Here is a 12,328-nt window from a genome sequence, read left to right as displayed (position 1 = left end):
TTTGGGAGACAGAAATGAATTGCTGTTTCGTTCCTCATAGCGCTGGTAGAGTTCAAAATGTTGTGAGATATGTTTGCATCAGCAGAAAGCATTGATAATTACTGAGTACTGATTACTGAGTACAGTAAAGGATGTACTCAGGGTGTACCGTTATTACTTCCGGGTTGGAGCGAGCGGTCGCATCCGCACTTCGGTCCGCAGGTAGTATAACTTTTCATTACATTTCATTATAGTACAACGGTTTGATTTGTCTAATCTTAGCAATTTCTTCTTAGCTAGCTACATAGCCATCTTTGTATCAAAGATAATTGCGTAATTATCGTATTTCGTCGTCCTAACGTAGTCTACACTGCTATCTGCCCAGCAGCTAGCCAGCTAGCAAACGTCCACCGTCTACCGAATAGCAGCACTGTAGAAACTTTTACACTCAACTGAACGACTTGATTAGTGTAGTGTTAGTGTAGTGTTAGCTAGCTACATAGTTGTCTTTGCTGTCTTCGTATCCAAGATAATTGTGTAGTTTAGAGTGTGTAGTCTTAGAGTGATTATCTTAATTTACCGAGGTTAGCTAGCCAGCTATTTGTCGTCCTTAACGTAGGAGACACTGCTAGCTTAGCCAACAGCTAGCCAACGTCTACCGAATAGAACTTCCGCACTCAACAACCCGGTCGCATTCCGCTTCGCTCCACAGGTAGTATCACATTTTCATTTCATTTCATTACAGTACAACGGTTTGATTTGTTTGATCGTAGCTAGCTACATAGCTAGCTACATAGCCGTCTTTGTATCAAAGATAATTGTGTAGTCTAGAGCGATTTTCTAGGTTAGCTAGCCAGCTATTGTCGTTCTTTTAACGCAACGTAACGTAATCAACACTGCTAGCTAGCCAGCTAGCCCCCGAATAGCAGGGAATAGCAGCACTGTAGAAGCACTGTAGAAACTGTAGAAACTATTACACTCAACGGAACGACTTGATTAGTGTAGTGTCAACAACGCAGCCACTGCCAGCTAGCCTACAAAGTCAACAACGCAGCCACTGCCAGCTAGCCTACTTCAGCAGTACTGCATAATTTTAATCATTTTAGTCAATAAGATTCTTGCTACGTAAGCTTAACTCTCTGAACATTCGAGACGTGTAGTCCACTTGTCATTCCAATCTCCTTTGCATTAGCGTAGCCTCTTCTGTAGCCTGTCAACTATGTGTCTGTCTATCCCTGTTCTCTCCTCTCTGCACAGACCATACAAACGCTCCACACCGCGTGGCCGCGGCCACCCTAATCTGGTGGTCCCAGCGCGCACGACCCACGTGGAGTTCCAGGTCTCCGGTAGCCTCTGGAACTGCCGATCTGCGGCCAACAAGGCAGAGTTCATCTCAGCCTATGCCTCCCTCCAGTCCCTCGACTTCTTGGCACTGACGGAAACATGGATCACCACAGATAACACTGCTACTCCTACTGCTCTCTCTTCGTCCGCCCACGTGTTCTCTCACACCCCGAGAGCTTCTGGTCAGCGGGGTGGTGGCACCGGGATCCTCATCTCTCCCAAGTGGTCATTCTCTCTTTCTCCCCTTACCCATCTGTCTATCGCCTCCTTTGAATTCCATGCTGTCACAGTTACCAGCCCTTTCAAGCTTAACATCCTTATCATTTATCGCCCTCCAGGTTCCCTCGGAGAGTTCATCAATGAGCTTGACGCCTTGATAAGCTCCTTTCCTGAGGACGGCTCACCTCTCACAGTTCTGGGCGACTTTAACCTCCCCACGTTTACCTTTGACTCATTCCTCTCTGCCTCCTTCTTTCCACTCCTCTCCTCTTTTGACCTCACCCTCTCACCTTCCCCCTACTCACAAGGCAGGCAATACGCTCGACCTCATCTTTACTAGATGCTGTTCTTCCACTAACCTCATTGCAACTCCCCTCCAAGTCTCCGACCACTACCTTGTATCCTTTTCCCTCTCGCTCTCATCCAACACTTCCCACACTGCCCCTACTCGGATGGTATCGCGCCGTCCCAACCTTCGCTCTCTCTCCCCCGCTACTCTCTCCTCTTCCATCCTATCATCTCTTCCCTCTGCTCAAACCTTCTCCAACCTATCTCCTGATTCTGCCTCCTCAACCCTCCTCTCCTCCCTTTCTGCATCCTTTGACTCTCTATGTCCCCTATCCTCCAGGCCGGCTCGGTCCTCCCCTCCCGCTCCGTGGCTCGACGACTCATTGCGAGCTCACAGAACAGGGCTCCGGGCAGCCGAGCGGAAATGGAGGAAAACTCGCCTCCCTGCGGACCTGGCATCCTTTCACTCCCTCCTCTCTACATTTTCCTCTTCTGTCTCTGCTGCTAAAGCCACTTTCTACCACTCTAAATTCCAAGCATCTGCCTCTAACCCTAGGAAGCTCTTTGCCACCTTCTCCTCCCTCCTGAATCCTCCCCCTCCCCCCTCCTCCCTCTCTGCAGATGACTTCATCAACCATTTTGAAAAGAAGGTCGACGACATCCGATCCTCGTTTGCTAAGTCAAACGACACCGCTGGTTCTGCTCACACTGCCCTACCCTGTGCTCTGACCTCTTTCTCCCCTCTCTCTCCAGACGAAATCTCGCGTCTTGTGACGGTCGGCCGCCCAACAACCGGCCCGCTTGACCCTATCCCCTCCTCTCTTCTCCAGACCATTTCCGGAGACCTTCTCCCTTACCTCACCTCGCTCATCAACTCATCCCTGACCGCTGGCTATGTCCCTTCCGTCTTCAAGAGAGCGAGAGTTGCACCCCTTCTGAAAAAACCTACACTCGATCCCTCCGATGTCAACAACTACAGACCAGTATCCCTTCTTTCTTTTCTCTCCAAAACTCTTGAACGTGCCGTCCTTGGCCAGCTCTCCCGCTATCTCTCTCAGAATGACCTTCTTGATCCAAATCAGTCAGGTTTCAAGACTAGTCATTCAACTGAGACTGCTCTTCTCTGTATCACGGAGGCGCTCCGCACTGCTAAAGCTAACTCTCTCTCCTCTGCTCTCATCCTTCTAGACCTATCGGCTGCCTTCGATACTGTGAACCATCAGATCCTCCTCTCCACCCTCTCCGAGTTGGGCATCTCCGGCGCGGCCCACGCTTGGATTGCGTCCTACCTGACAGGTCGCTCCTACCAGGTGGCGTGGCGAGAATCTGTCTCCTCACCACGCGCTCTCACCACTGGTGTCCCCCAGGGCTCTGTTCTAGGCCCTCTCCTATTCTCGCTATACACCAAGTCACTTGGCTCTGTCATAACCTCACATGGTCTCTCCTATCATTGCTATGCAGACGACACACAATTAATCTTCTCCTTTCCCCTTCTGATGACCAGGTGGCGAATCGCATCTCTGCATGTCTGGCAGACATATCAGTGTGGATGACGGATCACCACCTCAAGCTGAACCTCGGCAAGACGGAGCTGCTCTTCCTCCCGGGAAGGACTGCCCGTTCCATGATCTCGCCATCACGGTTGACAACTCCATTGTGTCCTCCTCCCAGAGCGCTAAGAACCTTGGCGTGATCCTGGACAACACCCTGTCGTTCTCAACTAACATCAAGGCGGTGGCCCGTTCCTGTAGGTTCATGCTCTACAACATCCGCAGAGTACGACCCTGCCTCACACAGGAAGCGGCGCAGGTCCTAATCCAGGCACTTGTCATCTCCCGTCTGGATTACTGCAACTCGCTGTTGGCTGGGCTCCCTGCCTGTGCCATTAAACCCCTACAACTCATCCAGAACGCCGCAGCCCGTCTGGTGTTCAACCTTCCCAAGTTCTCTCACGTCACCCCACTCCTCCGCTCTCTCCACTGGCTTCCAGTTGAAGCTCGCATACGCTACAAGACCATGGTGCTTGCCTACGGAGCTGTGAGGGGAACGGCACCTCAGTACCTCCAGGCTCTGATCAGGCCCTACACCCAAACAAGGGCACTGCGTTCATCCACCTCTGGCCTGCTCGCCTCCCTACCACTGAGGAAGTACAGTTCCCGCTCAGCCCAGTCAAAACTGTTCGCTGCTCTGGCCCCCCAATGGTGGAACAAACTCCCTCACGACGCCAGGACAGCGGAGTCAATCACCACCTTCCGGAGACACCTGAAACCCCACCACTTTAAGGAATACCTAGGATAGGATAAAGTAATCCTTCTCACCCCCCTTAAAAGATTTAGATGCACTATTGTAAAGTGGCTGTTCCACTGGATGTCATAAGGTGAATGCACCAATTTGTAAGTCGCTCTGGATAAGAGCGTCTGCTAAATGACTTAAATGTAAATGTAAATGGGAGAGCAGTCCTTCACCATATTTTAAGCTGACTGACTGACTGACTGATTGGCTGACTGACTGACTGATTGGCTGACTGACTGGCTGACTGGCTGGCTGACTGACTGACTGGCTGGCAGACTGGCTGGCTGACTGGCTGGCTGACTGACTGGCTGACTGACTGGCTGACTGGCTGGCTGACTGACTGACTGGCTGGCTGACTGGCTGACTGATTGGCTGGCAGACTGGCTGGCTGGCTGACTGGCTGACTGACTGATTGGCTGGCTGACTGACTGGCTGACTGGCTGGCTGGCTGACTGGCTGACTGGCTGGCTGGCTGACTGACTGATTGGCTGGCTGGCTGACTGATTGGCTGGCTGACTGGCTGACTGGCTGACAGGCTGACTGGCTGTCTGGCTGACTGGCTGACTGGCTGACAGGCTGGCTGACTGGCTGGCTGACTGGGTCTAAAAAAGACTCAGTTGCTTCAGTCCTGTGTGGTTCATTTGGGGCAGTTTTATTATTGATGTCAGAAAACAATTTAAATATAAAAAAGATACATTTTAAGTCATGCTTTGGTTTTTGATGAGAATCTTTGCATCTCTTATAGTTGGGGGATGGAAGTAGACCGAGGAGGCTTTTCAAGCCAAGCCTTCAAATGAGCCATTAGTCTACCCAGAATTTTTTGGGAGCATACAATAAAAGGCCATGTGCAGTTTTGTCATACAACACAATGCTACAGACGTCTCAACGTCGTTTTAGAGAATTTGGCAGTAAGTCTAGGCCTATCTCCCAGTGGATAGGCCTTGCTGACAAGTGGGTGGGCTTATGCTCTCCCAGCCCCACCCATGGCTGCACCCCTGCCCAGTCATGTGAAGTCCATAGATTAGGGCCTAATGAATTTATTTCAATTGACTAATTTCCTTATATGAACTGTAACTCAGTACAATCTTTGAAATTGTTGCATGTTGAGTTATTTTTGTTTGTTTAGTATATAAATCACCAACAGTCATCAGAGCCTGTTTACAGTAGAGATGATCACACCCAACCCTCTGGCCACATCTGGAATCAACAACCTCTGCTGAATGGAAAATAGCTCAAATAATCAAATAGTAAATGTGTCATGTAGAAGGGGGGAAGACAAAGGGAGAGAAAGTATAACAGCTCTGAGAAAACCAGTGTGATAATCCTGGGGCTATTTCAATGTTAATGTGTATAATTATGATGTTGCGTTTGTTCTCATGCACTGATTAGTACTAGGACTTTGACAGAAACAAACTGAGGGAGTTGTTTAAAAGCAGGATTCATCTAAAAAATTAACAAGGTAACACACTATGTTACTCCCAGTGAACAGAGGTAAGACTTACTAAGACTGGAGGCCAGAATAATAGACAACAATCCTATCAAACTGTACTCTGCCTCAGACACAGAAGCCACACTGGAAAGAACATCTTTGCAAGCCTAAATCACTAGAAGGCGATGATGGACAGAAGTGTGGTACCTGGGACAGTACTATATCAACAGAGAGTTGAACAATACAGACAGACAGTCATATTGTGTGTGGGCAAACATATTGTTGACAACCACACAATACAATTTTTACCAGCATGTCACATGTGCAACCAGGGGGAAAAAATCCTAGACCACCTTTACTCCACACATAGAGATGCATACAAAGCTCTCCCCCACCCTCCATTTGGCAAATCTGACCATAATTCTATTCTCCTGATTCCTGCTTACATGCAAAAATTAAAGCAGGAAGTACAAGTGACTAGTTCAATACGGAAGTGGTCAGATGACATGGATGCTACACTACAGGACTGTTTTGCTAGCACAGAATGGAATCTGTTCCGGGATTCATCCAATGACAGAGAAATACACCACCTCAGTCATTGTCTTCATCAATAAGTGCCTCTATGATCGTCCCCACAGTGAATGTACGTACCGTACAGATCCCAACCAGAAGCCATGGATTACAGGCAACATCCACATCGAGCTAAAGGCTAGAGCTACCGCTTTCAAGGAGTGGGAGACTAATCCGGACGCTTATAAGAATTCCCGCTATACCCTCAGACGGACCATCAAACAGGCAAAGCGTCAATACAGGATTAAGATTGAATCCTACTACACCGGCTCCAACACTCGGATGTGGCAGGGCTTGAAAACTATTACGGACTACAAAGGGAAACCCAGACGTGAGCTGCCCAGTGATGCAAGCCTACCAGACGAGCTAAATACCTTTTATGCTCGCTTCGAGGCAAGCAACACTGAAGCATGCACAAGAGCACCAGCTGTTCTGGATGACTGTGTGATAACGGTCTCAGTTGCCGATGTGAACAAAACCTTTAAACAGGTCAACATTCACAAAGCCGCTGTGTCAGATGGATTACCAGGACGGGAACTCAAAGCATGCACGGACCAACTGTCAAGTGTCTTCACTGACATTTTCAACCTCTCTCTGACTGAGTCTGTAATACCTACATGTTTCAAGCAGACCACCATAGTCCCTGTGCCCAAGGAAGCGAAGGTAACCTGCCTAAATGATTACCGCCTCGTGGTACTCACGTCGGTAGCCATGAAGTGCTTTGAAAGGCTGGTCATGGCTCACATCAACAGCATCCTCCTGGACACCCTAGACCCACTCCGATTCTTATACCCCCCCAACAGACCCACAGATGACGCAATCTAAATCGCACTCCACACTGCCCTTTTTCACCTGGACAAAAGGAACACCTATGTGAGAACGCTGTTCATTGACTACAGCTCAGTGTTCAACACCATAGTGCCCACAAAGCTCATCACTAAGCTAAGGACTGGGACTAAACACCTCCCTCTGCAACTGGATCCTGGACTTCCTGACGGGCCGCCCCCAGGTGGTAAGACTAGGCAACTACACGTCTGCCACGTTGATCCTTAACACTGGGGCCCCTCAGGGGTGTGTACATCTGACCGGAAGGCGCTACAGAGGATAGTACATCACTGGGGCCAAGCTCCCTGCCATCCAGGACCTATATAATAGATGGTGTCAGAGAAAAGCCCATAAAATTGTCAGAGACTCCAGTCACCCAAGTTATAGACTGTTCTCTCTGCTACCGCACGGCAAGCGGTCTCGGAACGCCAAGTCTAGGACCAAAAGGCTCCTCAGCAGCTACTACCCCCAAGCCATAAGACTGCTGAACAATTCATAAAATTGCCACTGGACAATTTACATGTACAGATTGCCTCAACTAGCCTGTATCCCCGCATACTGACTCGGTATATAGCCTCGTTATTGTTATTCTTATTGTGTTACTATTTATTATTACTTTTTATTTTAATCTACTTGGTAAATATTTTCTTCTTCTTGAACTGCACTGTTGGTTAAGGGCTTGTAAGTAAGCATTTCACGGTAAAGTCTACACTTGTTGTATTTGCATGTGACAAATAAAGTTTGATTTGATTTGAATACCATAATATGACTGTTTTAGTGTTATTATACGAAACAACAAAAGGGACATACATTTTACCCACAGTTGTAATTATTAGACCTTTGCAAATCATCCAATATGTCAGAGAGTAAGCGAAAGTGACTTTTCTCTTCACCTGCCTCCTCCCCCCTGACACAAGAGGTAGGATGGAGGAGAGAGGGGAGGTAGGATGGAGGAGGGAGGGGAGGTAGGATGGAGGAGGGAGGGGAGGTAGGATGGAGGAGAGAGGGGAGGTAGGATGGAGGGGAGGGGAGGAGAGTAGGATGGAGGAGGATGGAGGTAGGATGGAGGAGGGAGGGGAGGTAGGATGGAGGAGGGAGGGGAGGTAGGATGGATGGAGGAGGTAGGATGGAGGAGAGGTAGGTAGATGGAGGAGGGAGGGGAGGTAGGATGGAGGAGGAGGGAGGGGAGGTAGGATGGAGGATGGAGGGGAGGTAGGATGGAGGAGAGGTAGGATGGAGGAGGGAGGGGAGGTAGGATGGAGGAGGGAGGGGAGGAGGGGAGGTAGGATGGAGGAGAGGTAGGATGGAGGAGGGAGGGGAGGTAGGATGGAGGAGGGAGGGGGTAGGTGGAGGATGGAGGAGGAGGTAGGATGGAGGAGGGAGAGGTAGGATGGAGGAGGGAGGGAGGTAGGATGGAGGATGGAGGGGAGAGGATGGAGGAGGTAGGATGGAGGAGAGGGGAGGTAGGATGGAGGAGGGAGGGGAGGTAGGAGGATGGAGGAGGAGAGGTAGGATGGAGGAGGGAGGGGAGGTAGGATGGAGGAGGGTAGGATGGAGGAGAGGTAGGATGGAGGAGGGAGGGGAGGGATGGAGGAGAGAGGGGAGGTAGGATGGAGGAGAGGGGAGGTAGAGGATGGAGGAGGGAGGATGGAGGAGGGAGGGGAGGTAGGATGGAGGAGGGTAGGATGGAGGAGAGGTAGGATGGAGGAGGGAGGGGAGGTAGGGGAGGTAGGATGGAGGAGGGAGGGGAGGTAGGATGGAGGAGAGGTAGGATGAAGGAGAGGTAGGATGGAGGGGAGGTAGGATGGAGGAGGGAGGGCTCGTATAGAAGAACGACTCTGACTTCTTTTGTTGCAAGAGGTTATTCATTATTCACGTGATCTGAAAAAAAGACTGAAGTCAACTGCACAGCTGTCATCAAGCAGCAAGTCTAAGGCACAAATTATTAATGATTCTGGAAAGATAAAGGGAGGAGAATGAGAGAAAAATTATAACAAGAGAGGGTAGGGTGTGTGGGGAAAGCTGGCATCTACAGGGTAAAAAGGTTTCTCTGCTCTGACATGGCTTGGGTCAAACTCCATCTTTACTGGCTTAGACTGGAGTGGGCTTTATGCACTCTGAAACTCAAAATAAAAATGTAAATCTCCACAAAATTCAGCAGTCAATTAACATTATACAGTAGTGTTTTTAAGTCTACAGCAGTGTTTTAATGTCATGTATTGTGGAAAGATTTACATCAAAATCCATTACATGATTTGCGATACAATATCTTCAGAACGATGCTCAAGATTGTCTATAAAGTAAAGATGGCTATGGACCAGTGTCTCTCTATGGGTCTCCCTTGACGTGATGCCTACCTTCCTTCTCAAGAGGAATGGGGGACTTTCCAGTCAGCCTGCTCTGGGTCTGGGATGTCCAATGTGCACATGATGTGATCTAGAATTTAGTTCTGAAGCTCTTGTTCTTTTCAGGCCTGTTTAACATTGCAAGTCCCCTGTGTGTGTGTGTGTGTGTGTGTGTGTTTGTGTGCATGCATTTGTGTGTGCATGCATTTGTGTGTGCATGCATGCATGCATACATGTTGGTGTGTGTGCCTGGGGGCTGTCAAGCCAGAAGAATGGGCTGAGCCAGTGGCCAATGCCCGTCTGCATGCAGCCAGTGACATCACATCAGAGCCAGGCAAGCAGAGGCCAAATGAGAGTGGACGTTATTGTGGATTATCATGCCTTGAAAGCTTTCCATTAGTGCTGCTGGGAGGGCTGAGATGGGGCTGAGAGTGGCCCTGAACAGCACGGCTTCTTAAGGAAAGACCCAACCCTCCCCCACTAGGCTGACTTATAAAAGGTGGGGGTCAGACTCTGTCTGAATCCCAAATAACACTTTATTTAAAATATAGTGCACTACCTTTGACCAGATCCCTATGAGTCCTGGTCAAAAGTAGTGCACCATAAAGGGAAATGGGTTATTTGTGACACAGCTCTGACTGACTACAAGGTTGTCTGCTCATTTAAAGACATGTTTATCTGCTTGATTTACCATTACATATCACTACACTATTTGGATGTGAGCTGTCACTCACTCAGCCTGAAGAAAAGAGGGGGTTGGTCCTTCTGCTCAGCTTGCAGTCTTCTGTATATCTTAGTCGGATTCCTTAGGTCTCACTGTTGCAGACACTGACAGACAGGCCCTTTTACACATTCATTCTCATATATATTATATTATTCTGTATATAGCATATTATTCTGTATATAGTATATTCTGTGTCATCATATTTCACAAAGCATAGATACAAACTTCATAACATGGGCGAGTAAAAGTGTAATGCGAAAAAGCTTTTTATTTGTCCAAATCCTTTTACCTTGTCTACAGTCGCACAATTTCTATCTCAGTGTCATGTAGGCTTTGTTTCATCTTTATTTTAAGTGATGTTTAATGTGAGATGAATTCTGACTGTGGTGCTAAAAGCATTAACTTTGGTTAAAAGGATTCATTACAAGGTGTTTCTCTTCAGGGGACAAGGAAATCCAGAACACATCAAAGTGTCAGTCAGGGAAAAGACCTTGAAACACCTTCTGTTAGAGTCAGGGCAGTAGCTTGCTCATCATTGATAGCATAGGTAAAACTGGCGCTCACACACCACTTACAATGGTGTGACTGCTCCCGAGTGGAGCAGCGGTCTAAGGCACTGCATCTCAGTGCTAGAGGTGTCACTACAGTCCCTGGTTCGATTCCAGGCTATATCACAACCGGCTGTGATTGGGAGTCCCATAGGGAAGTGCATGCAAACAGCATGTGATTTGCAGCGAGAGAGAGAGAGAGAGAGAGAGAGAGAGAGATAGCTAGAGAGAGCAGCAGAAGATGTTGCTTTGTGATACAATTAAACAGGCTTGATTGCAGATATGAATCATTTTGAAAAATTCATAGGATCCATTTCACAAACGTCCAAGCCAAGTGTGTGCACGTAGGAGAGCTATAAGAGAAGAGAGATAAACAACTTTAGGAAGGAAGGAGAACAAAATCAGCTCTTGATAAAATACTAATGCAGAGGCGTTCAAGTAAAGTAACTTTTTGTGTTCTGATTTAATGAATGATTTGAGAGGTGGCGGTGCATGTGGGGTGGGGAGACAGATGCTGGGGTAGCTGAAGCCTGCTCTAATGGCCGTTCAGGGGCCTGTGTGACTGAAGCCTGCTCTAATGGCCGTTCAGGGGACTGTGTGACTGAAGCCTGCTCTAATGGTCGTTCAGGGGGCTGTGTGACTGAAGCCTGCTCTAATGGTCGTTCAGGGGGCTGTGTGACTGAAGCCTGCTCTAATGGTCGTTCAGGGGGCTGTGTGACTGAAGCCTGCTCTAATGGTCATTCAGGGGGCTGTGTGACTGAAGCCTGCTCTAATGGCCGTTCAGGGGGCTGTGTGACTGAAGCCTGCTCTAATGGTCGTTCAGGGGGCTGTGTGACTGAAGCCTGCTCTAATGGCCGTTCAGGGGGCTGTGTGACTGAAGCCTGCTCTAATGGTCGTTCAGGGGCTGTGTGACTGAAGCCTGCTCTAATGGCCGTTCAGGGGCTGTGTGACTGAAGCCTGCTCTAATGGCCGTTCAGGGGGCTGTGTGACTGAAGCCTGCTCTAATGGTCGTTCAGGGGGCTGTGTGACTGAAGCCTGCTCTAATGGCCGTTCAGGGGGCTGTGTGACTGAAGCCTGCTCTAATGGTCGTTCAGAGGGCTGTGTGACTGAAGCCTGCTCTAATGGTCATTCAGGGGGCTGTGTGACTGAAGCCTGCTCTAATGGCCGTTCAGGGGGCTGTGTGACTGAAGCCTGCTCTAATGGTCATTCAGGGGGCTGTGTGACTGAAGCCTGCTCTAATGGTCGTTCAGGGGGCTGTGTGACTGAAGCCTGCTCTAATGGCCGTTCAGGGGGCTGTGTGACTGAAGCCTGCTCTAATGGCCGTTCAGGGGGCTGTGTGGTCATGTGTCTGACTGAGGCAGGATCAAAGCAGTGTAATGCCAGAGACCAGGCTGCGAGCAGAGCGAAGCGGCGATGCACAGCCGGTAAGTACTTCCACAGCCCCAAAGGCCCTTTCCTTTCTGCCTTGGCTCATGCAAAGCAGTAGAGAGGAGAGAGCCCCCCTGAAAAACTGCCATGTTGGCTATAAGTCACCCACGTGAATGGAGGCACGCACGCACGCACACAACAAACAATGCAATGGACACCAGTGAATTGAATCAATGTTGTGCAGTCATAGCAGAAGCGTTATCCCAGCCCTTCCCAAATATTGTCATTGTGACTAGGCCTAGGCAGCTTTGACATTTAAAACATTTTAAACCTTTATTTAATGAGGTAAGTCAGTTAAGAACAAATTCTTTACAATGACGGCCTACCCCAGGCCAAT

This window comes from Oncorhynchus nerka, linkage group LG24 (assembly GCF_034236695.1).
Source record: "Oncorhynchus nerka isolate Pitt River linkage group LG24, Oner_Uvic_2.0, whole genome shotgun sequence".
In the NCBI taxonomy this organism is placed as follows: domain Eukaryota; kingdom Metazoa; phylum Chordata; class Actinopteri; order Salmoniformes; family Salmonidae; genus Oncorhynchus; species Oncorhynchus nerka.
This window is presented reverse-complemented; position numbering follows the sequence as displayed.